This window comes from Caretta caretta, chromosome 8 (assembly GCF_965140235.1).
Source record: "Caretta caretta isolate rCarCar2 chromosome 8, rCarCar1.hap1, whole genome shotgun sequence".
NCBI lineage: Eukaryota > Metazoa > Chordata > Testudines > Cheloniidae > Caretta > Caretta caretta.
Window position 1 is genome coordinate 35,616,052 of NC_134213.1, and position 25,979 is coordinate 35,642,030.

The window sequence follows — 25,979 nt, forward strand, 5'->3', positions numbered from 1 at the left end:
GTGAGGTGTTATTAGTCCTTCAGATTTGACTCTGTTCACACCAGTCGTGCATTCCCTTCCCATGCATATTCTAGTAGGCAAACGTTAGGAGTGCGAATATTCACAAAAAGCTCCTTTTCAAGCGTGAATGTCCCACAAATTGTCCCACTCTGCAAAGTCATTTTTGCTGTCATCGGCCAGTTCTATACATCTCCCTGTCAAGGAACATAAATAATACCAGTGACTGATGTACCTGGCCGACTGGGCGGCAGTTGTGAATATTTGCCACGAGTTGTGGAACAAGAGTGATTTGCTGAAGAAAGTTGACAGAGAACTTTGAATGAATTTGAGAAATTCACAATCTGTTCACAGACAATGAATGTGTCTGACACATGAGAATGAATTCGCCAACAGAAAAGCAGGGGGAGGGGGGAATTGGACAAATAAACGTATTTTCCCAGTTCTAACTGAAATGCAGCCACCTCTGGGGTGGAACAAAGCAGCTGTTTAACATTACCAGGACAGTGTGGGACAGGAAGTGACGAACACCCAATTAAATTAATGGGTAAAGCTAGCTGGACGAATGTAGCTACCCAAATTGAAATCCCTCTTGTGAAAAAAGTGCCAAGTGATTGTTAATGAGCCCAGTGAGCAGGCCCTTGATGGGGTGTCCCATCCGAAAGCTGTTGTTACCTGCAGGGCTCAGTCCTGGTTTGCAGGAGGCAGTGTGGCCTAGTGGACAGGGATCCAGCCTGGGTATTACAACAGCAGCCTTCCATTCCACAGCTGCCCCAGACTCGGGGTGGGAGCTGCCCTGCACCGTGCCTCAGTTTCCCCACCCATCAGATGGGGTTAATGAAGCTTTCCTCCCCTTTCAGATGTGTTCTGGGCTGTGTGGGTGGAAAGCCCTCTCTGCAAAGCATGTTTGGGGTAATGAGCTCTGTGCGGGACTTTTTCAACCAATCTTTTTTTCATTGAAATGGAACCTCTCGAATTGGGATGAAGAGTCGAGCTCTTGAAAATATTCGCAAACCGAAAAAGCCAAACAAAAACATCTGGGGTCATGACGATGTTTGAGATTTCGGCACGTGGCCTGATTTGAGAGGGGGAAAAATTGGAAACGCTTGGCAACTGCTTCCCAGCTGTAACGCAAACATGTTAGAGAAAAACTTTGGTGAGTTTAGTACAAGTGAAAGGTGCCAGATTTCAGAGTAACAATCGTGTTAGTCTGTCTTTGCAAAAAGAAAAGGAGTACTTGTGGCACCTTAGAGACTAACCAATTTATTTGAGCATGAGCTTTCGTGAGCTACAGCTCACTTCATTGGATGCATACCGTGGAAACTGCCAGACTGAGAGCCAAATGTGGGCAGGCTCCGGCTGACTGACCAGGCTAATGTACACTGCCCAGCACTATTGTAGCTAAGCCCAATGCAACAGCTTCAGCACAGGCGTATCCTTACTCTATCAATTCACTCAGGACAGATCCTCAAACGGATGTAGGTGCCTAACTTCCACGGCTGTCAATGGAAGTTAGGTACCTCAAAACCTTGGAGGAGCTGAGCGTTAGAGGTAACATGGCTCTAGAGCTCAGCAGAAGGGCTCCCGATCAAAGTCCGCTGGGTTTTCGGCCTGTGGACGCTGCTACTTGGGGAGTTGGTTTGTATGATGTGTCAGGAGCGTGACCGAGAGCATTGCCTCACAGGCTGGCGACGAGCAGCCGCTAGCAGGCTGACAGGACCCGGACCTTGAGCCACGGAAATGGAGGGAGCTGCCCAAAGATGCGGTACCCACTCACCCCAGCCCGGAGCTGTGGGGACCATGCGGCATCGATCCGGGCTGCCGTGCCACGCTCAGCACCAGGGGAGCTGTGTGCTGTGTGGAATGGCCTGGACGCTGCTAGAGGAGAGGAGCCCACGTGGATCAGAGTGCAGGACCGGGGTCGAAAGCTCATCTGTACTGCCCAATATTCACTGTTCAAACCCTACCCTGCCGTGAAGGGGCCCCAACTCCTTTCTGGAGCCTGTGATTCAGTGGGACGACATCCGTACAGGCAGAATGGCCTTGGGGTTACGGCCCTGGCGTGGGGTTTAGGAGAGTTGGATGCAATGCCGCTCGGCGTCAGACGCCCTGTGAGACCTTGGGTAAGTCCCGTAGGCCCAGACTCTCAAACCGTTGATTTCAGTGGGAGTTAGGAGCCTAAATACGCTGGTGGATCTGTGCCTCTGTTCTCCATCTGTGAAATGAGACAAGAACCTTTCCTCTGTCTGGCTTGTCTGCTCAGCCTGCCAGCGCCCAGCGGGGCTCTCTTGGCCTGTAGCTACACAGCACCCAGCGCAGTGGGGCCATTGGGAGGCTAGTGCCTCTAGGTGTGACTGTAATAAGAGCCCCAGGTCTGTATTCAGGGCGCTCTTGTGCCAAGACGAAGCCCTTGGGCAACAAAAATGATCAGGGGTATGGAACGGCTTCCGAATTAGGAGAGATTATAAGACTGGGACTTTTCAGCTTGGAAAAGAGACAGCTAAGGGGGGATATGATAGAGGTCTATAAATTCGTGACTGGTGTGGAGAAAGTTAATAAGGAAGTAAATAACACAAGAACTAGGGGTCACCAAATCAAATTAATAGGTAGCAGGTTTAAAACAAACAAAAGGAAGTATTTCTTCAGAAAACACACAATCAAAGTGTGAAACTCTTTGCCAGAGGATGTTGTGAAGGCCAAGATTATAACAGGGTTAAAAAAAAAACTAGATAAATTCATGGAGGCTATTAGCCAGGATGGGCAGGGATGGTGTCCCTAGCCTCTGTTTGCCAGAAGCTGCGAATGAGCAACAGGGGATGGATCACTTGATGATTAGCTATTCTGTTCATTTCCTCTGGGGCACCTGGCATTGGCCACTGGCAGAAGACAGGATACTGGGCTAGATGGACCTTTGATCTGACCCAGTATGGCCGTTCTTATAGGTACCCAGTGCACTGGCTGGGTGGCTATTCTAGGTACGTGCCCATCCCCATTTCCATAGAGGCTGGCGCCTCACGGTGTCTGGGGTATTTCTCCTCCCTGTGTCCCTTGGAGGCTGGGAAGGGATCTCAGCCCGTTTGTGGCTGGCCCCAGGTCAGGTGGGAGTGTGGGGGCAGAGCCAGGCACTGAACACGGGTCTTGGGCTGGTGCCCAGCAGTGGGCCCATCCTCCCTCTCTAGCTGTACCTTTAAAAACCAGAGCAATAAATCATAAGAACATAAGAATGGCCATACTGGCTCAGACCAAAGGTCCATCCAGCCCAGTATCCTGTCTACCGACCGTGGCCAATGCCAGGTGCCCCAGAGGGAGTGAACTTAAGAGGTAATGATCAAGTGATCTCTCTCCTCCCTTCCATCTTCACCCTCTGACAATCAGAGGCTAGGGACACCATTCCTTACCCATCCTGGCTAATAGCCATTAATGGACTTAACCTCCATGAATTTATCCAGTTCTCTTTTGAACCCTGTTATAGTCCTAACCTTCACAACCTCCTCAGGCAAGGAGTTCCACAGGTTGACTGTGCGCTGAGTGAAGAAGAACTTCCTTTTATTTGTTTTAAACCTGCTGCCCATTAATTTCATTTGGTGGCCCCTAGTTCTTATATTATGGGAACAAGTAAATAACTTTTCCTTATTCACTTTCTCCACACCACTCATGATTTTATATACCTCTATCAGATCCCCCCTTAGTCTCCTCTTTTCCAAGCTGAAAAGTCCTAGCCTCTTTAATCTCTCCTCATATGGGACCCGTTCCAAACCCCTAATCATTTTAGTTGCCCTTTTCTGATGCCAGTATACCTTTTTTGAGTTGAGGGGACCACATCTGTACGGAGTACTCAAGATGTGGGCGTACCATGGATTTATATAAGGGCAATAAGATATTCTCCATCTTATTCTCTGTCCCTTTTTTAATGATTCCTAACATTCCATTTGCTTTCTTGACTGCCGCTGCGCACCGCGTGGACGTCTTCAGAGAACTATCCATGACAACTCCTAGATCTTTCTCCTGATTAGTTGTAGCTAAATTAGCCCCCATCATATTGTATGTTTAGTTGGGGTTACGTGTTCCCCAGGCCGCGTGGCATTGCTGGCAGGGTTGTGCATGAAGATTTTGGGACTGGGCAGCACCACGGGCGCCCCCAATATTATCCTCCCTGCTGGGTGCATATGGGTACTGGGAGCCCTTGAGAGATGCCTGCCAGGGTGAGGACAATGGGCATGGGGTGGGAGTCCTGTCAAGCCAGACTATAGGCAGTGCTGTACAAAAGCCCGTAGCCACTTCCATGGGTAGGTGTCTTTGTGGCCTCCTGCACTAGGCACCCCTCCCTGGTTCCAGCTGCCTGGGGGCAGCCCCAGCCCTGCCAGAAGCTCCCTGTGAAGCCCATAAGGCAGGCCTTGGCAAACTATGGCCCATGGGCTGTATCCGGCCCATCAGGGGTTTGGATCTGGCCCGTGGGATTGCCACCCCCATGGCGCCACAGGGCTAAGGCAGGTTTCATAGGTCAAAAGGGACCATTATGATCATCTAGTCTGACCTCCTGCACAACGCAGGCCACAGAATTTCACCCACTACTCCTACAAAAAAAACCTTAAAAAAAAAACCTGCCTGCCCTGGCCCCGTGCCACTCCCGGAAGTGGCTGGCACCATGTCCCTGTGGCCCCGGGAGAGGGGGGATGCAGAGGGCTCGTCACGCTGCCCTCGTCTGCAGGCACTGCCCCCTGCAGCTCCCATTGGCCGGGAATGGGGAACCCTCTGCTGCCCCCTCCCCAAGGGGCTGCAGGGACGTGGTGCTGCCTGCTTCCGGGAGCGGTGCAGGGCCACGGCAGGCAGGAATCATAGAATCATAGAATATCAGGGTTGGAAGGGACCCCAGAAGGTCATCTAGTCCAACCCCCTGCTCGAAGCAGGACCAATTCCAGTTAAATCATCCCAGCCAGGGCTTTGTCAAGCCTGACCTTAAAAACCTCTAAGGAAGGAGATTCTACCACCTCCCTAGGTAACGCATTCCAGTGTTTCACCACCCTCTTAGTGAAAAAGTTTTTCCTAATATCCAATCTAAACCTCCCCCACTGCAACTAAGGAAGCCTGCCTTAGCTCCGTGGCACACCACTGCCACCCCGGAGCCACTGAAGGTAAGCAGCGCTGGGCTGGAGCCTGCACTCCGAACCCCTCCTGCACCCCGCACCCCAGCCCCCTGAGCCCTCTGCTGCACCCTGCACCCCTACCCCCTGCTCTGAGCCCTTAACCCCCTTCCCTGAGCCTCCTCCTGCACTCTGCACCCCCTTCTGTGCCCCAGCCCCTTACCCTGAGTCCCTTCCTGCACACCACACCCCCTCCCGCACTCCCTCCCACACCCGAAGCTCCTGCCCAAGCCCTACATTCATGGCCTTCCATGCAATTTCCCCAGCCAGATGTGGCCCTCGGGCCAAAAAGTTTACCCACCCTTGCCATAAGGTGACCTTTGCCTTCTGATTGCCAGGGTGACTGGGCTGGGGATACCAGTGGGGCTGAGCCTTTTGTGGTGTCGGCTAAAGGGTGGCCTAAAGACTGCTAGGACACTGCTCCTGGGCTCCCCGGGCTCAGGGCGGGGTGACCTGCCCAGCCCCCCAGAGACACAGCCTTTCCTCTGCAGGGCGCAGAATGGAGTGTGGCACAGCAGGACCCGTGGGTAGGACTCTGCAGGCTGCATTGCCACGCTAGAGAGGGGATCAGCTGCCTGCCCTGCACGCTCGGGCTGGGCATGTGGCACCTCCCCCGGAAGGCAAGAGGGGCTCTTAGTCGCCAGTGCTGCGATCCTGCTGGCTGCAGGGATAGCTGGGGAACCTGGCCCGGGCCCCCCAACCCATGAAGGCTGCTACGGGCCTTGGCTGCTTTAACTAGTCTAAAATCCCAAAGGTAACATCTCCCCGGGGGGAGGGGAAGGGAAGGGTTGGAAAGGAAGATATCAGCTAATTAGTCTTAATGGTGTCAGGCTGGGGAGGTTGAAATGTGGTGAACCTGGGAATGCACTGGGGGTGGAAGCTTCAGTTTTGGCTTCTTGTAGCTTCCCTGCCTCTAGCAGGAGCAGGGGAGGGCAGAGGGTAGGCTGGTTGCAGTGAGGGGGCGCAGTGGGTGCAGAAGGGAAGAGTCTGGCCTTGTGTGGCGGAAGGGCACGGCTCTGTAGAGAGACGGGTATTCCCCAGAGGGGCATAGGTGCTGGTACTAGGGGTGCTGCTGACTTGAAGTGGTTTCCATCATATGCAGCCTTTACAGTTTGGTTCACTGACTCTCAGCACCCTCACTATGCAAATTTTTCCAGGCAGCAGGCACTGGGAGAGTTGGGCTCTGTTCCTGGCCCTTCTGGTGACCTGGGATGAGTCGCTTCCCCTCCCCCCCTTTGGCTGGCATGTCTGTTTCACTGTAAGCTTTTGGCACAGGGGCTGGGTGTGTGGAGCCCTCAGCCCAGGGGGGCTCAGCTGCCAAGAGGCCGCATAGGGGCTGGGCTGGGGTTCAGGTTTCATGCACCAGGGCCATTTACCCTCACCAGCCCTGAGCCCTATGCACTCCCCGGTGCGCTACACAGCTCTGTGCCTGCAGTCCCTGGGGTGCGAGCCACTGTGAAGACCCATCTGCAGTGCAGCAGGGGTCCGGTTCCAGGAGGGCTCTGGTCTGCAGCAGAGACAGGCCCTTAGCTGTGCTCCTGCGCTGAGCTAGCCCCTCGGCTGGAGTCCTGGCTGCACTGCCATGGGAGCCCTGGTCTGAGCCCCCCAAGCTGGCAGTCATGGGCTTATGCCTGGCCTGGAGTGGCCTCCTCTCCCCTGGGAATCCCGGCTTTGCCTTGCCGGGGGAAGCCATTGCTGTGACCAGGGCTTGCGGGGGGAGGGAGGGAGGGATGCCCCTCCGTGCAGAAAGCCATGTGCTGGGGGTGCCATTCCTGCTTCCCCACCAGTGGACCTGTACTGCCACCCTAGGCAGGGCTGGACAGGGCCTGAGCCAGCCCCTCCTTGCTCCCACCAGTCCCCATCACACACCCCAGGGGCAGGCTGCAGGGCCCTAGCCCAGCCCTCCACAGGGTGCACAGCAGGGGGGCTGGAGGGTGCCTCCTCCTGGCCTGCTGCCAAAGCTCTGGTGTATGGAGCCTCCCCCTCCCCGGGCGAGTGGCCCAGCCTGCAGCCCCCCCAGTAGGTGGCCCTCCCGTCAGCTGGGCGGGCTCTCAGCCACTCAGGGGCATGTGGGGAGGGGGCAGCCGTTGTTGTCAGCGCCCTGGACCCCGGCGGGGGATCGGACACAAAGGCCTGTGATGCCAAGCAGGAATGTCCATGGCCCGCCCCAGCTGCTGCCTCCCCCCCAACTCTGCCCCCTGTCACTGCATTGACAAACGGGACAGGCAGAACCAGGGCTGGCCAGGCGAGCAGCTGCTCAGGGGCCTGCCTGGCCTCCCACTCCCTGGCAGGGGGCCCATTTGGGGAGGCACCGTACAGCCTGACCCCCACATGCAGTGACCCCCATCCACCCCCTACCTGCTCTAGATGGGGCAAAGTGGCGCCCTCGCCCCATCTCTCTCCTCCCTGCAGTGGTGCCAGAGGGCAAAGCCACTCAGGGGTCATCTCCCCCACCCCGCCTGTGATCAGCCAGCCCTGCCGTGCGATCTGCCCCATCCCACGGCCTGATTCCCTCCTGTGGGAGCAGGCCCGGAGGGGCCCAGTGGGACGCACGTGCAATGAGTCCAGTGCCTCGGGTAGGGCAGCTCTAGTTGTCTCCCCGGCACCGGAGCCGGCCATCAAAGGCAGCGCAACCCTTTCCCTGCCCTCCCCCCCGCAGCACGGAGCCGTCTGCAGAGCCGTGCCCCTCCGCGCCCTTCTCCCGGGCTTCCCCGCTGCAGCTGCGAGTGCGGCGTGTCTCTCTCGCCTTCAGCAGCTGCGCAGCGGAGCTGGGGAGAGGCTCAGCTGTTTCATCACGAGGGAATTCTTTGAAATTCCTGGGCTGCCATCTGGGTTATGCAAATGCCCCAATTTGACGGCTGCGTGTGGACCTGCTTCCGGACCCGGCGACAGGAGCTGTTATTATCTTGCTCTCTCTCTTGCAGCGCCGGGCAGGGTGGGAGGCAATTTAAAGTGCCAAGTGGCATTAAAATATAAACCTCTCTCAAGCCCGCGGAGAAGTGGGGCTGCCTGGGTCGCACAGACGCTGCGGCCCGGGGACTGGCTGGCACAGGGGTGGGAACAGGGCTGGGGACTTGCACCTCCAGGCTGCTGGTTTAAGAGCAGCCGCTAGGCTCCAAATGTGGGTTCCACACCCCCTTGAACTTGGGGGCAGAATGTCCTGCTTCTGGTCCTGCTGCAATAAGTCCTGAGCTGTGGAGTGGCCCATGTGCAGCGAGTTAGGGGATCTCAGCACATGTCCCGGCAGCCCAAGACCCCTCTCCCCATGGGCACTGGTTGCACCCTCACTCTGCCAGCAGCCTTGGTGCAGAGCCCAAGGGCTGACCAGGCCTGGAGGCTGACCCAGGAGCGGCGTCTCAGGGTCCGAGGGGAAGCAGGCTGGTAGAACTGGGACGATGGTCTGCAGGGCTGGCAAGCCGGCACCTTTCTGCAGCATGAAATTCTTCTTTGCACAAAGCTCCTATTGCGAGTATGTCCTGGGGGGGCAGCTCCCACAGGCGGCAGGAGAACAAGGCAAGAGGAGGTAGACACCTCCCAGGGTCCCTGTCCTCTCCTGTGTTAGTCCATCCACCCCACCGTATCTTTGTGCCTCCTAGTAATGGCCAAGGGTGGCTCGGGAATAAAGCCCACTGCCATGCCACTGATCGAGGAGGCGAGGCTCGGCAGAGTCATGGCGCCCGATCACCAGTACCTGAACCGGGACCAGCTGGTTGGGGTCCCCAGGCCAGAGGTGCTGCACTGTGCAAGCTCCAGCTCCCCGCCGATGGGGCTTATTACCAGACTGGGGTTTGGTGGTGCCAGGCAGGTCTGCTCATGCAGAAGCGAATGGGTGGCGGCGAGCATAGGGTAACCCAGCCATCAGCTTAATTTGGCACGTTTGCCCGGCAGGCTGGGAGCCAGAGCCCCGAGGGGTGACCTCCTGCAGGCCTAGCCCCTGTGTAGCACATTGCTCATGCTCGCCTGTCTGCAGATGCCAAGGATCTTCCCCTCCTATGTTCTTCTCAAAGGATGAGGGGTAACAGGGCCATCATGTGCTGTAGGGCAAGGGGGGCAGTTGCCCCCAAGACCTTGGTGTAAAAATAAACAAAAGGAAGGACTTCTTCCTGCAACGCACTGACAACCTGTGGAACTCCTTGCCAGGGGATGATGTGAAGGCCAAAAGTATAACTGAGTTCAAAAAAGAATTGGAAAGTTCCTGGAGGACAAGTACATTGGTGGCTCTTAGCCAAGCTGGTCAGGGAGGCAACCCCATGCTCCGGGTGTCCCTAAATCTTTGACAGCCAGATGCTGAGACTGGATGACAGGAGATCACTCAATAATTGTCCTGATCTGTTCATTCCATCTGAAGCATCTGGCACTGGCCACTGTCGGAAGACAGGATAGTGGGCTAGGTGGACCACTGGTCTGATCCAGCATGGCCATTCGTATGGTGCCAGACCTGGACTGGAGCCGCCTGAGTCCAAGCCCGCCTGACCCTCTGGGTCCAAGTTCTGTGGGCTAGCCTGACCCACCACCCATGCTGCAAGATTCACACCACTATTTTCAGTGCACTGCCTCAAGCGTAGCTAGCATGCATCTGTCTGCCTGGGCTAGAAGGCTCTGTTCAGCCACAGTGTAGTCAGACCCTCTGTGCTGTAGTTTTACAAATGGGGTAACAGCACTACCCTATCTCCCAGGGGAGGGGAGGGGAGATAAATACATTAATGAGGGTGAGATACACAGATATATGAGGCCAGAGCTAGGGTTATTTTATCCCAATAGTTGGCCCCATGCCCTGTCTCATGGACAAGCCCCAAGCAACCGGCTGTAAAACCTGCTAACTTTCAGCACTCATGCACAACTTCTCCCCGTTGTGTGGCTCCGCTCGCCCAGCTGGCACCAGGAGAAGTGGTTCGTGCTTTCTAAAATGCTATACCTAGTGTCAAAGCTGTAATTCCCCAGCCCTCTGCTCTCCGTGTGAGAAGCTGCAACCGATTAATGGGGGGAAGCATTTCCTGGCACAAACTAGAGAATAAAATTAGCAAACAGCAAAAAAAGCTCACGGAGATTCAGTCTCCCAGGGTGGGATCCCGGGGCTGTCTGCTCCGACTGGCTCGAACGTTCTCTGGAGAGCTCAGCACCTTGCAGGCTTGAGGCCTGGTTAATATTTTAGGAGCCCGCTTGCCACAGAGGCTGGGCGGCTAGCACAATAGCCTTTCATCTCTACCAGGCCTTGCTTTGAATTTGGCACAGGCTACAAACGACAGGAGCGGGTGCTCTCAGCCTAGCCCTTATCTGACATTTTTCCTCTTCACTAAACTGCAGTGCAATTAGGCAGTGGCTGCAGCAGGCGCTGTTCCGGGCGAGGCCAGAACTGGGGAAAGCACAGATGTTCCAGTCTGAAGTGTGTCGGCGAGGTGGCGTGGGGCGGGAGAGGGACATGGAGAGAGAGGAGAAAACCCAACCCTGCATAGCAACGGCCGGAGCCTCGCTGCACGCCTCTGGCAAGTCAGCGGCAGTGGAATTCGCCCAGCACAGCCAGGCTTTGCGTTGCTTGTCTGCAATGCATGTTGGGCGCCCATCTGAGTGGTGGCTGAACCTTGTGAGCATGGGGGGGGGGTGCAGAGCCAGGGCACGCAGGGGACCTCTCACAGTCCAGCCCTGGGTGCTCAGGGGGCGGCCTGCAGGAGCCTGCAGAGGGGACATGCCCACCTCAGCAGGCACAGCCTGCCACCCCTAAGCAGAGCTGGGGGCTCCCAGGGGCCCAGCTGATGAGTTATCAGCTTCCATGTCTCCTCAGATCAGAGCCAGCAACAGCAAATTGTCTCCAAGGAACCCTGTGTGTGTGTGTGAATGCAATACAACCTACCACATGGTGGGGGGAGTGTATATGAATGCAATACAGCCTGTCACACATGGGTGTGTGTAAGAGAGAATGCGATCATCCTGTCATACAAGGATTGTGTGTGTGAGTGCGGTACAGCCAGCCACATAGGGTAGGGAAAGATTACAGGGTTTCTAGGGAACAAAAAGTTTGCAGGAGAAGTTAATGAATGCAGAGATTTTTTATCAGCAGAGAACTCCTTAAATCCTTGTGCTGCTACCCCGGATTACAGAAGTACTGGAGAGCCTGTATGGTTCAGGGTGTGTGCGTGTCCCTTTTGCATCTATGGAATTTGTGCACGTTTGTGTTTATATTGTCTGTTTCTCTAGCTAGCTAGCTAATCTGATGCCCACCACTGTAGTATCTGGGCACCTCCAAAATGAACAGACAGGGCCAAATCCTGCCCATGTTAAAGTCACTTTGTACTGCTCTGCAGGTGTCATGGGGCCTTGACACTGTCCTGAGAGGTATCCCTGCTTGCCTCCTACCCCTGGGGCATGGAGTGTGCACCAGAGCATGGTGCAATCCCCTGTCAATGAAATGATGCCTTAGGGACCATTACACTCTGGTAAAGTGTACAGCAGCCCCGAGGCTGCTCTAAGTTACACTAAGCACCAAAGGGTCCCCTCTGGCATGCCAAGTGGGCTGTGGTGCATCTGAGCACCAACCCACAGAGCGCCTGGCTTCTCTCGGCCTGTCCCTGCCACGAGTGAGCGAGCGAGGATCCTGTTCAGAGCCGTGTGTGCTCTCCTGAGGGGGCGGGTTTGTGGTGTGTGGGCATAGCCGAGCTGCTGGGCAGGTGCCTCTGTGCTTGGTGTTGGCACTTGCTGAATGAAAGGGTTGTGGGGGAGGGGTGAATGCTCAAGTTAGCAGTGTGCATCTGCAGTGTGTGTGTGTGTTGTGTCTGTGTGTGAGTTCCAGTGTCTGTGGTGTGTGTGTGTGTGTGCAAGGTGTGAGTTCTAGTGTCTGCCAGAGTGTTGTTTGTGTGTGTGCCTTGGGTGCGTGCAATGTCTGTGTGTGAACTCTAGAGTCTGGGGAGCATGTGCATTGTTGTGGCTATGTGTGTGTGAGTTCTTGTGTCTGTGGGATCTGTGTGGATATGTGCGATGTGTTTGTGAGGTCTAGTGTCTGCAGTGCGTGTCTGGGGTGTGCGATGTGACTGTGAGGTCTAGTGTCTGCAGTGCGTGTCTGGGGTGTGTGCGAGTGGTATCTATGCGCGTGAGGTCTGGTGTGTTCTTTGTGGTGTGTCTCTGTCTCCATGGTGGGCAGGGGGTTGTGTCTGTGATGTGTGCACATTGTAATGTCAATGATTGTGTCTGGGGGGTGTAGTTTGTCCTGGTGTTTGTGGTCAGCATCACAGTGTGCTTTGTCTATTTGTGCACATACAAATTTGCATGGCTGCTCTGCCGCTCTGCTCCTCATTGTGGTGTCGGAGGTAAAACCAGCACAATCGACTGCTCTGTGGAAGCTGCCAGCTCCCCAGCTCTGCTACCCACTCTTCCCAGAAAGCACTGTGAACTCTGACCCGCCACCACATGTTCGGCATTGAAACAGGAGCTGTTCTGTGACCTCTGGCCCCACGCTGGCTAGCCCTGAAACAGGAGCCGGCTGATGGGAACTATAAACAGAACATTTCCCTGCCTCTGCAGCTCAAATTGTTCCAGGAATCGAGTGTCAAAAGTGGCTTCCTGGTCCCCAAGCCAAGATGGTCTCACTTGGATCCTGTCGGGTCACCCCGGGCTCTGCGGCCACGCATGAAGCGGTGTCAGGGAGCTCCGCTTGCTCTCTCGCAGCCAATGGTCTGGCCGGCATTCACCCAACCCCAGGAACAGGAGGACTGGGAAACTTTTGAGGGGCTGGGTGTGGAGCTGTTTGCATGCTGTGGCTCTTGGCACCACCACTCAGAAAGTTGCTGGGCCCTGTTTGTGGAGGGCAGGAGAAGCGCCTGCTCTTTTGACCATGGCTCTGTCGGGGGCTGTGGGGTGCACAGGGCTGAGCGCGGGAAGGGGAGCGCAGGGAGGTGTGTTGAGTGCCCAGTGTGAGAGCACTGTCCGGATGACGAGCCAGCCTCAGTAGATGAAGAGCAAGGTGCTGGAGGCCGAGGAACAGGGGTGGAAGCTGGCGTGGGGAATGGAAGCCGAGCTGAGGGTTGCTTGAGCACCCAGCCCTGAACTGCTCCCCTCCCCTGTTCCTCTGGTGGTGGTGGAGAGACAGGAGAGAGCGTTGAGAAGCTTGGGAGCGTGATACAGCCGTGCAGGGGGGGTGGGAGAAGTCTGTCGTGGAAAGCTCTTTGGGGAGCAGATCATACACCACCCCGGGGCCCCTCCATGTCTCCAGGTGCTGTGGCGTCGTGCCGCATGGAGCATCGCTTGTGAGCCATGGCCAGGAGTGTGTGTACTGACAAGGGGTGGGGAAGGGCCCGTGGGAGCTGCAGCAATTCCCCATAGGTGGGAGATAAGGTCTGCTGTCAGCAGCTGTGTGGGGCCCAAGCGCAGGATGACCTGGCGTCCTGGTCTCAGTCCGGTTCCAGAGTGAGAGAGGCCACGCCCGTGACTGCCTATGCGAGGGGTACTGCACTGCCCACTCCAAACATGCCCACAATGGCGGGGGGCGGGAGACATTGCTAGACGGGGGGCTACCCGTGCACACCCTGCGTGGCGTGGCCGGGGGCATGTCAGCAGGCAGAACTGGGTGGCTGGGTGTATGGTGTTGCTTGCAGGTACGGTACCACCCTGGACAGACAGGAAGGCAAAATGGCAGGCCTGGGAGCCTGCTATATATCACATGGAGGGGAGTTGTCAATGGGCTGTGACGTTCTCGCTCCACCCCTCCCTTCCCCTGGGGCTATTCCCTCCCTTCATGTGGCATTGCAGGGCACAATGGGTTAAGTGCCCTCTGTAAGCCAGAGGACCAGCTCCTGGTTATGCTGCTGCTGAGGGGCTGGGAAGGGGACGATCAAGCTCTGTGCTCTCTGAAAATGCTGCTGGTGGATTTGGGGGGGCTCTGGGCTCAGTGTCCACCTTTGAAACACAGGGGCTGTGGTGTAGGACACGCCCCGCCGAGCTGGCACGGGGACAGCTGCCTGCCACCAATGGCCACTCAGAGATAGGGCGGGGATTTGCAGGCCACACACCCCCAAATACCCTAAGGTGAGATGGGGCTGATATGGGAGAGGAGGGACTTAATCTCCGTGAGGGTCACTAGACCTTCGGGAGCTCTGGGTTCGCACTGCAGCGGCCTGGTTTGGGGTTTCGATGTGGAAGGCTTGCAGGCCCAGTGGGAAGCCCCCAGAAAGCGAGGAGTCCAGGCTGACACCCAGCTGTGGAGACCTGGGAACCCACGAGGGTAGCTACAGACGTGTCACGTCAGCACCATCTTCAGAGTCATGCGGCCCTGGGTACCCAATGGAGGCTGATTGCCATATGTGTGGGAGCCGCGGAGGCAGAGGTGAAAGTAAGCCGGTACGCCCCGGTATGGCATACGGGCAAGAGCAGGTGCGCCGTACTGGGGCAGCCCGGCTTCCCCAGGGGGCAATTTAAAGGACCTGGGGCTCCCAGCAGTGGAGCCCTGGGATAGCGGCTGCAGGGCTACGGTGGCTATTTAAAGGGCCCGGGGCTCCCCTGCTTCTACCGCCTGGGCCCTTTAAATAGCCACTGTAGCCCCGCCGCTGCTACTCCAGGGCTCTGGGAGCTATTTAAAGGGCTGGGGCGGTAGAAGCAGGGGAGCCCCAGGCCCTTTAAACAGCCCCCAGAGCCCTAGGGTAGGTGGGGGCTCCGGGGCCTATTTAAAGGGCCGGGGCTCCAGCTGCCTCTGCTGCCCCGGTCCTTTAAAGAGCCGCTGGAGCCCCGCCGCTTCCCTAGGGCTCCGGCGGCTATTTAAAGGGCCAGAGCAGTAGAAGAGGGGAGCCCTGGGCCCTTTAAACAGCCCCCGGAGCCCCGGGCTGCTGCTGCTACCCCGGGGGGGGGAGGGCACTTACCTTACAGGGTGGGCTGGGGCTGGCTCTGACCCCCTCAACCCTGCCCCTTCCGCCCTAGGCCCTGCCCCTTCCAGGGGCCAGAGCTGGCCCCAGCGTACCGGTAAGTCACTTAACTTACTTTCACCCCTGTGCGGGGGCACTGCTGTAGGACCAACCAGGGTCCCAGTCACCTGAGCTGGGCCAGCGTTGCGCCCTAGCCACCTGCCGGGAGTCCATATCTCGGACGTTAGTGTCTTTTTATTTCTTATCTGTGGTGTGGGAGTGCATGGGAGCCCCTGTTATGGGCCCCATTGTGTTAGGCATTGTACAGACACCACACAAATATGGTCCCTGCCCCAAAGAGCTGGCGATCTTCCAATGGGGATGTTGCCCGAGCAGGCTAAGATGCCTGGAACAGCAGCTGACCAAAGCAAGGGTGATCTTCTGGGAGCTGCAAAGAGCAGAGCTGTCTGCATGGCGTCCCTTGTGACCTATCACAGCGGGACATTTTAGCTCTAGCCAGCAGAATTTGCAGGTAGCAAATGCATGAGGCCCAGTTCTGAGAGATGGAGGCAGCCGCAACTGTTTGTCTAGCATAATAGCTGTGTTCCCCACTGAGACAGCAGCATCTCCAATTCCACTTCGGTTTTTGGCTGCCGTGGCCACGTTTGCAGCGAGGCCAGTCCCTGAACTGGCTCAGCAGCATGTCCGAAGGGGCCTGTCACACAGCATCCAGGAGAACCCACAGATCCACAGCCGGCACCCCAGTTTGTGGAGCAGCGGCTGGAGCCGGCTTTCCAGCTGATTGGTGTGCATAGCTCAGGAGGCTGGAGAGCCTACAAGATGTTTGTTCCCACAATGGCTCCGTTCCAGGGGACCTCTGCGGTCCTGGAGCAAGGTCATTCCAGGAGGGGAGAGCCCTAGGCTGTGCCCATGCGTGGACATCTGTACTCAGAACACGTCAGTGAAGAGAATCATTTCTCTTCCGTGCCAAGCTGATCAGTTCTTGGGGGTCTCCATGGAAAGCCTAGACACAGGAGGTTAGAATGGCAGTGGGGAGTGGTGCGAGGTGTGACTATGGCAGCCGGAGAAGTAAAGCCTTGGGTAGAAAGAGGGCTGTGTGGGAGGCCCAGTCATGCAGGACAGCCCAGAGACAGCACAGCTGGGTGCCACCTGGATGAGGTAGAAGATACCTGGAGGTGCTCAGAGACGTGCTGAGGGCCACGTAAGTACCTTGAGAGCTACAAGATTCCCCTTGATCCGATGGGACAAGGAGCCAAGGGGAGTGGCACTGAACGTTTGCATACAAGGGGAGTGGCACTGAACATTTGCATCCCATAGGGATGAAGATCCATAGAACTGCGGGTTCCTGGAGAGCTGCTACACAGTGAGGGGAGCAGAGCCTGCCCGGGGTGCACATATGAGCATTCTGGGGATGCATCAACCTTCTCCACTGGATGACGGTGGGGATCCCTACCAGGGCCCCTCTACATTGGGAGTGACGCCAGCATGCAGAGGTGGTGATGAGCCCATATCCTGTAAAGATGGCATGTGGTTCCTTTCGATCCCCCACGTCCTGCGTCCTGGAAGTGTGTGTCCTGCCATTGCTTCCAGGGAAGAGGCCCGCTTCCGCTCCTGTATGTCCTGTAGCCCAGACACCTGCACCGTGGCAAAGCCTTCTAGGTCAGAGGCCACTTCCTGCCATCCTCTGCCTCCCGTGCCTGGGGAGCGCACATCAGGCCGTGCTGCCCAGTGCAGAGGTGGCTGATCAGGTGGGAGTGCACAGGCAGAGAAAGGGTGAGGCTGGGCGAGAGGAAATGTGGTGGAGTCACAACCACATGTACAGATGGGCAGTTGCCAGGTGACACCCCTCAGGGCGCTGAGGGGTCAGACGACGGTGAATAGAAACGTGCGTTTGTGCTGCCCCCAGCACCATGCTGTTGTGTCAGGCACATGGAGGTAAAGCAAACCTAGCGTAACTCATCCCAGACTGGCAGCTCTCAGCTGTCAAGATGGCTGCCACGCTGCCCAAAGCCTCTTGAAACTGCTCCTCAGTCCATCACCCAACCAGAGCTGGCTACAGCCATTAACCACAAGCCTCAGCACTTAAAGGACATTGCAAACATTAACTGCCTTAGGCCTTGTCTACACCCACCCGGGAGACGTGATTCTCACTATATGGCTTTGAGCAGGGCACAGCCTTGCTCTGTGCCTCAGTTTCCTCACCTGCACAAAGGGGTGTAGTGGGCAGGGCAGGCCTTGTCTACACAAAAACATTGTACTGCTTTAACTGAACTAGTTTTTTAAATTCATTTAGTTAAACTAGTGCCAACCCAAATGTGGACATCTTTAAATTGGTTTAAAGGTGCCCACATAAGGGTTGGCACTGGTTTAAATAAAGCAGTTTAAAAAAATAGTGAAACTGGTACAACTTTTGGGTGTAGACCAGGCTTGTCCCCTGCCCCACTGTGCAGATGGGGAAACTGGTACACAGAGAGGAGGGGTCTTGCTAAAAGCCACATGACAAGACTTGTGACTTATGAGATCAGGGAGTCTCTGGGGAGATTTCCATACCCTTCTTCGATAAAGAGGCACTATGCTAGGAGGAACTTGGTCCCAGTCAGAGCAGACTCAGCCTCCAATGCCCCCTCAGCATCTCATCTCATTTTGTGGCTTTGCTTATCATTCATGGACAAGTGGCAGTTTAATGTATTTGCTGCTCCTAGCCCTGTGATGATGCTGCCGTAACGTTCTTCATCTGTGCTCGGGGCCAGAAAGCAACGCCCGACACTTCTCCTGGGTGTTACAGGCTGATGATGAGACTTGTTGACATTTATTGGGGCCAGATCCCCCACTGGTGTCCAGTGACCTAGCTCTGCAGATTGCAGTGGAGACACACTGGCTTGCACCAGCTGAGAGCTGGCCCAGTGCTGTGTATCTCACAGCCCCTTTCTTCCACAAGGGCTTCACAAGCAATAACAAACCCTGTACAGAAAGTGTTGTTTCCAGGTCCTGCATGAATGTTTCCAGGCAAGGAGGCCCTGAAAAGCTGCCAACTCCCCTCCCACCATAATGCCCCGTGCCAGGGTGAAGCACAGATGCTGCTAGAAGAACTGGCTGGCTGCAGAGAAGCACTCACGGTGCACGGTTTTAGGAGGTGTAGCGTCTTGTGCTCTCTGTGTACCATGCAGGGCATTGTATCTTCCAGAGGCACCTTGGCTCTTGCAGCTCCCATGAGGGTGGGAAGGTGCCTCACCACCCCCAGTTCAGGGGGTAAATGGCCCAGTCCTGCCCTGTAATATGCAGGGATTGCTATACAGGCCAGTGAAGTGCAGCTGCCTCTGGGGTGAAATGCGGCAGCTGTTTCATGGTGCTCAGTGGAGAGCACAAAGGAGCACTGTTTCCAGCTGATGCTGACTGGGGAGTTTTGGGAGGCAGAATTTACTGAAGGGGGGACATCATTTAGGGGTTAGCCCCCCATGTCTTACTGATTGTCATGTCTTCTTTAATCAACTCACATGACTGGGACTCCAGCTTTTAGGGCTCCTTTGAACAACAGCCCCCACAGCAGCACAGTGCCCCCTAGCACCAAGCTGGGGCTTTGATTTAGTACTAAGCTGAAATCAGACTACCGCATCACTAACTCTTGGGGCATGCAGGAGGTCTCCCACCCAAGAGGCTGGGCCCGCTTAGCTCCCAGAGTTTCACTTGGTCATATGCCTGCACTTTTGGAATGTTATCTTCAAAACAACAGTGCGTTTGCTCTGAGAAAGAGAGGAAGGTTGGGTTCAGCATTAAAGCTCTGAGAGTCAGGAGAGCTGTGTTCAAAACCTGGCTCTGCTGCAGGCTCCTTGCGAGACTGTGGGCAAGTCATTTCTTCTCTGGGGCCCCAGTGTTTCATCTGTAAAGCAGGATTGATAAGCCTTCATTCTAGTGTCTCATCGGTTTAGATTGTAACCTCTTTGGGGCAGGGACTGTCTCTTGCAATGTGCCCAGCACAACGGGGCCCTGATCTCAGCTGAGCTCTGCACGTGCTACAGGGACACAAATAATAATGCACTTAGATGCAGAAAGTATTTTCCTTGCTAAAGACTCCAGCAATTTGAACTAACGGGCATTCTTGCAGTTACTTGGCTTTCCTTGCCTGGTTTGGCTCTGCTCATGCCAGCAGAGGGCCTCCCTTGACAGAAGCAAGAAAATAAAGTTGGTATGGAAATATCAAATGTATTATCCATTTGGCAAAACTTAGTCTAAGAACCAGGAAACGGGCTGGAGTTCATTCTCCTGCAAAATAGTGTCAAGCTATAGGGTTATTTTTTAGTGCTTTCAATCTCCAGTGCTTGAAATACATTAAGGCAGCAGTCGCGTTCATTATCCTAATGGAGATTTCAAATCCAACAATAAATTTAGTATAATAAATGCAGTGGAAGGATGTCTTATCTGTTGCTACATGGAGAAAAATGTTACTCGCTTCCGAAAATTTGTAAAACAGGTGCCGCAACAATGTAGTGGAGCCAAGAGCTCCCATGCCCTGCAGTGCTGTACAGCGGGCATTTATGTTACTGAGTGATTTTATGTTGGGGGAAAAATGTCTCGTTTTCATCTCTCCTTCTCTGTGCATATGCAGGTAGAGAAGGAAATGTTTGGGCTGTTAGTTTTTACTGGTAAAAGCTACGTGTGACAATCAGTTAAAACTTTATAGCATGGGGGCTGGTTTTGTTGTTTAAAGAGAGAAACGGTTAATCTTCAAACCCTTTGTTCTGTGTATTCCCCTCCATTGAGGGGGAAAGTTATTCCAAATAAAATTGATATAAACCTGTCACTTTCACTGAGGCACCGATTCCCCTCCTTGAATTAACTATTTAAACACTGGGATGGCAGAGAGGATGGCTTAACACAGGGGTTTTCAATCCTTTTTTGGTTTGCGGACCACTAAAAATGTTTCGAATTGAGGTGTGGACCCTTTTGGAAATCTTAGACAGAGTCTGTAGAGCCCCAGGGGCCCATGGACCACAGGTTGAAAATCAGTGCCTTAAAACAGCACGGTATCGCAACTGGGCAGCTTGGCAGTTACTGCTGTGCAAGCCCTGGCATTGCTGGCCCTTGCAGCTAGCCGTCCCATAACACACGCGGCCAGTGGGAGCCGGCGTCTGCTAACAGTATTAGCCGTTGTATCGTAACTGTTTGCTAAATAATTCAGGAGCTTTGGTTTTTGTGCACGAGCCTTTTTTTCTTTTGGTTTGTGGTGTGTTTGTGGTGTTTTCTGGACTCCTTTATTTTGGGGGGCGTTGGGGGGTCGGGGAAATCACAGCGTGTTTGCAGCAAACCTCTCTGTGTTATTTAGGGATTGTAAAACAACAGTGGGAGTTCTCTTCAGCCAAATTTTTTTTTCCATGCAGCCTTCATTCCACCAGCAAAGGTCAACCTTTCTCTGTTCAAAGCAAAACCACACCCCCTGGTTATCAGATTTAGGAATTCTAGGGGGAGACTGCAGATGGAATGTGTGTAAAACAGGAAGAATGCAGTGGCTCTCAGAGAAGAGAGGTTGTTGGGGTCAATGCGTGAAAAAACCGAGAATGCAGACAAGCTGTGAAGGGACAGGCAGAATATAGCCAGGCTGGAGAGTGTAAAAAAACCGAAGCCAGCCACTGTGGGGTGGAGGGGAATATATACTCCAGGAGCCCTGATTAGCAAAAGGGAAATCAGACTGAATGAAAACAAAGGATGTGTGAGTAATGGGGGCAAATATAATATAGTTTATTATACCCAGCTATTAAAGTGGGTCCCTGAGCCTGTCCCCAGAGAGCTTTTAAGCTGAGAGAAGAAAAATCTCTGCCACTGAGAATTTAATGCATCTCTGCGAGTGTTTGTGTGCGCGTGTTGATGACAGAGGGGGAGGTGGGAGGGGAGAATCCAGCCCCTCTATTTAATACACCGGGGTTGCCCCTTTCTTTCAGGAGCCATAAAAGCAGATGGTCATAAACTGGGGTAGCCATGCATGCGAGTCACTGGCAGGGAAAAGCCCTGCGTGTGAAATAAAGTCCCCCTGTGGCTTCGCATTTGAGTGGGAAGCCAAGCAAATCCACTGCGTTCAGATGTCTCTAAATTCTAGTGCTCCAGGACGCTGCATCAGGAAATTCTGTGACAGTTCACTGGGGCTATGGGAAAAGTTTCCCTTAGAGGGGGTGGGGGAGGAGTGGGAGCAAATTCAAAGTAAGTATGCAGATCTCGGCTGGCACAGACTGCTGTTCCGTGGTTGGCACTGACAAGGTTCTGGGCTAGGAATGCTTACAGAAGCATTCTGGTGTCTCCGTTAGCTGGGGCTGTAGTCTGGCTCGATGGCGGAAGGAAAAGAAAACAAAGTCAACTGAAAACAACATCTGAGGGACGATCTGCGATAGCAACGTTAATAACTTCGCAAAGGGTTGATACCAAGGAGGCCAGCTGGCTTCCTCACCATACTGCCACCTTGAGTCATGACCCAGTTTCGGGTTTGTCTGAGTATGTGCAGCGCCTAGCACAATGGGGCTTTGATTACTGACTGGGGCCTCTACCTGCTATAATGTCATTAGTAATACTGACATTTCAAGGGGAATTTAAGCGGCACTATTCTGTAGTGGGGATGTCAGGATGTAGTAGTGGAAAGTGCCTCTGACTTTGCTGGTGAATGGTTTTTAATTAAAACCAGCAGATGCTAAGCTAACGCCTGGCTCTTTGGAGATGACCACTGCACACACCCTTCAACTTTCTGGTTTTTTTAAATCTCTCTCTGCACAGCTTGAGAGGTGGAGATGAAAGTAACCCAAAAAACACCAGAGAATGAGGGTAATAAAACCACATCTCAGAGGCATCTACTGTTTCTTCTAAAGGGAAACTCATGGCTGCATGCCTGTATCTGACAGGGGGTAGATTTCATTGTCAGACATGCCCAGGTTACATTCAGCACTGGCAGAGCAGAAGGTGTCTTTAATGGGAAAACAAGATCTCTCTGGCACAACACCCCCCCAACCTCTGCCTGATTGAATGAGTTACATTCATAGAATCATAGAATATCAGGGTTGGAAGGGACCTCAGGAGGTCATCTAGTCCAACCCCCTGCTCAAAGCAGGACTAATCCCCAAGGTTTGCCCCGATCCCTAAATGGCCCCCTCAAGGATTGAACTCACAACCCTGGGTTTAGCAGGCCAATGCTCAAACCACTGAGCTATCCCTCCCCCCTCACATTAAAATGTGATGTTTCTAACTAAACACAAACCAACGAGCCATGGTTTGGATCCTGGTTAAACTGGCAGAACAGCCTGCCTCAACCCAGGAAACCAGGCCGCTGCCTTCAACCGTTGAATTGTACTCCACAAATAACAATCAAAACTAGTTCAAACATTGTGCCCCTAACTAGAACCCTCGACGTTCCTAGCCAGAAACATATTTCAAATTCCAGTTTAGCCTTTTTTTTTTTTTTAAATGGATCCTTCCAGGAAAGAATATTTTTTTAAAAAACAAACAAACAAAACAATGTGGCAGTTCGTGTAGGTCCTACACATAAACAATGTGGTGGTTGAAAGAACGTGTTGTCATTTTTTTTTCCTGTTTGTAACCGAAATGCCCACTTGAGGAGTGTTTAGTGATTGGTCAGTCCTGGAACAAGTGAAACGCTCTTGAGTATCATGGATAGATTAAATTGGATCCCATATGAATGGAAGCAGGGTTCAAGCCCAATTCTACTCCACTTGAATTCAGTGTCAAAAAGCCTGTAGATATCCCTGGGACTGGAATATAGCCCATTGAGAAAGATGAGGTATGGCAGACACAACTGCCCCAGCTCAGATGTGATAACCTGGGTGCTGAATTTAGGGTAGTTGGACATTTTTTAAGTGCTGAAGCCCCCGATTTTCAGAGGGCAGTTTGGGATCAGGAGCTCAGACACTCAGCAGACCCTCCTCTCACAGACCTGGGGGCACAGACCTGGGCTTCAAATCTCCCCAGCCAGAACCCCAGCGTCCCTGCTGTGGACCAGGCCAGATGTACATGAAGAAGAGCCTGTTTGGGGGTGCTGTGGCCTTTTCCCAGCACTTTGGCCCATTTTCAGCCTTCGCCCTGGCTGGAACCCAGAATTGCAGAGACCACGAGCCACTGAACAAGAGTCAAAATGGAAATGTTCTCCACACTCTGCCGTGCCTCCGCCCAGGTCTGCATGAAGGTCTGCGAGAGGCGCCGGGGTCTGCCTGTGTCCCAAGGGCAGTGCCCACCCTGCCACAACCTTTCACAGCTGCTGAGGAAAGCGTGGTCCCACTGCCGCCCCCTTGGGCCCACCCCCTTCTGCTGCACTCCTGCTGCCAGGTCTCTGCCCAGCCTGGATGTCCATCCTCAGTGACTCCAGGGGCTTGGTCTGGCCCACAGACCTGGATTTCCACATTCTTCTCTTAGGGCCCAGGCCTGCGAGGTGCTGTGTGCCCTCAACTCCCATTGGCTTCCGAGGGAGGGGTGCTCAGATCCCTTATTTCCCTTGGCTTTTCCTCCCCTGCCTTTCTCCTCCTGTCGGCCGCGGCAGGGCTGGCTGTGTCCCCTTGCCGAGCTCAGTGAGATTGCAGGGTAACAGAAAGCATTCTCGCCCCTCTCGCTCCCAGGGGCTGTGTACTGCCTTCTTAGCATTCCTAACCCCCTGCCAGCGCTGGCATGGAGGCCGGGGACAAAACCTCCACCCCAGCTAGCTGCGACTCCACTGGGGCTCCCCTGACTGCCCTTAGTGGCGTGTCCTTCAGGAGCCAGCCCTTCCTCCCCCCATGCAGCCTCAGCTGCTCTCGGCTCCTTGCCCTGCCTATATTTGTGCACTCTTTTATCGGTTGTCTTCACGTCGTCTGGCAGTTCTCTCCACAGCTCCTTTCTCGCCAGGCTCAGCTCTCTCCTCTGGAAGCAGCAGGTCTAGCCACTTGCACCTCGACCACAAGCAGCTTATAGACTGGCAGCAAGGCCCAGCGGTTAGAGCAGTGGGCTGGGGGAGGCAGGAGACAGGATTTGTAGCCCATGCTCTGCCAGTGACTTACTGGGTGACCTTGGGCAAGTCCTGTATCTCGCTGCATCTTAGTTTCCTTATCATAAAAGGGGGACGGTGATACTTTCCTGCCATGGGGTGCACGGACCTGATGCTGTCCCAGCCACTAAAGGGTTAACAAGGAGATGTGCTGCCTCCCCAGCTGGGCTGATTGCAAGCCCTGCAAGAGCAGGGAAGATAAAAAAGCTGCAGGGGAGGAGGGTGGGGTGGCTGCTAGGCACTGCTGAGGGCAGGTCCCTCAAGCACCAATCTAGCAGGAAGCTGCCTCGGACAGTAGTCAGATCCCCAGAGGAAGAGAGTCACAGAGCGTGTGTTTAAAGCAGTAAGGGGGTGGGAGAAACCAGTTCCAACAGCTTCATACAGGGTCCCTGGGCTGGCATGCAGGGGAATGGGTGGGCCTGGATTCCCCTCCCAAGGCCAGCAGCAGGATTAGTAACCCCGAGAGGCCAGAGACTGTCGACCTTTTGCTAGGGTTACTGGCCTCATGACTCACTAGATTCTTTACTGCCCTGAGGGGAGAGACTTAATGATCTAGCTGGAGTCATAGGGAGGAACTACCAGATACGGGGCTAAATAGAGATTGGCAGAAAAAAGGGGAAACAGGCAGGCTGGTCCTAACACCCCACTCTACCACAAGGGGACACCAGTGGCTGAAAGTAGCCCTGGATGTTACCCTTCTTTATACAGTGCTTTGAGATCCTCAGCTGAAGAGCTGCAGGCGAATGCTGGCTGGGGTTGTAGAGTCCTTCTCTGATGCTGTCCATCTATCCTCTTCCACTGGCTTGAAATCCCAGAAACCATGGCATGCCCTGCTCATGCTGCAGCCTGAGAACTGGAGATGCCTCTGCGGACTCTTTGCCTCTTGCTGGCATTGCCTCTCCCACCTATGCCTGCGTCAGGGGACCAGGAGGGGGCTTTTCGTGGGAGCAGCTGTGGGGCAATGCCTCAGACATGGAAAAAAAAGCTTGGAGGGAAAAATGGTTGCCAAATGATTAAAAAACCAGAGACAGCAGCAATCTTAAGCGAAGCGGCAAGATGCGGGTGATAATGATATACAATAATTACCCTACTATGCAGGTTTAATGAGTGACCCCCTGGGACTCTCTCCAATATAGCCATGCAAAGTTAAGGATGAGTATTAAAACACAATAATGACAGCCACTTCAAATTAAGGGTCCCACTGCACCAACCCCCTCTCTCATCTCTCCGTCTATGTGGTAACACGGATCTCCACAGGCACCCCTTGCATGTAGACACCACACCGAGGGACCCAGAAGCTCCAGCCAAACCCAGAAGCAGCAGAAACCTTTGCCACTCTTTGAACTGAACCACAATCTTTTGGGGTTTTTTTTTTGGTTATTCAGGACTGGTCTGGTTATGTCCTGTTGCTGCCTGTTGGTGGCCACCATAATAATGGAGGAAGTGGCAAGCTTGCAACATAACGTGACTTTATTTCTTAGAATCTAGGATCCTGACACATTGGAACCTAAACCAGAGAGAGAGAAAAAGCAGGCTGCTCCCTAAGTCAGTGAGGCACAGCTCACCCCATTTTGCTCTAGGCTGTCTCTTTGCAGACTGACTGCTGAAGACCCAAATTGCACACCTAACTACAGAGCCCTTAGCTTGCAAGCAGGATCAGGAAACCCCTTATATTTCAAGGGATAGCTTGTAATTTTAGCATGGTTTTCAATATGTCACAGGAAGAACCTAATTGCATGCACTCTGGGGCTTCAGAGATCTGTACACCATTGGGCCCAGCACCACTGCCTACTGCTGGTGTGACAAGGGCCAGGAAGCCAACCTACACTGTCTGGGTGATAGGGAGGAGAGCCTCCTGCCCCTGACATCTGACCATCTGTTTCAAAGCATCCCTCCTCTCCTTACCTTGTAACCTATGCTATCTCTTCCAGTACGTCTACACTGCAGTCGGGAGTTCTGATTGCAACATCCCTGGCTGGGATGATTTAACTGGGA

General features: G+C 54.2%; 1 protein-coding gene across 1 annotated transcript in view; it reads left to right on the forward strand.

The window, feature by feature from the left end:
- Positions 1–25,979, forward strand: part of CXXC5 (CXXC finger protein 5) — a 171,836-nt gene that overhangs the window by 836 nt on the left and 145,021 nt on the right. The gene's annotated exons all lie outside the window — the stretch shown is intronic.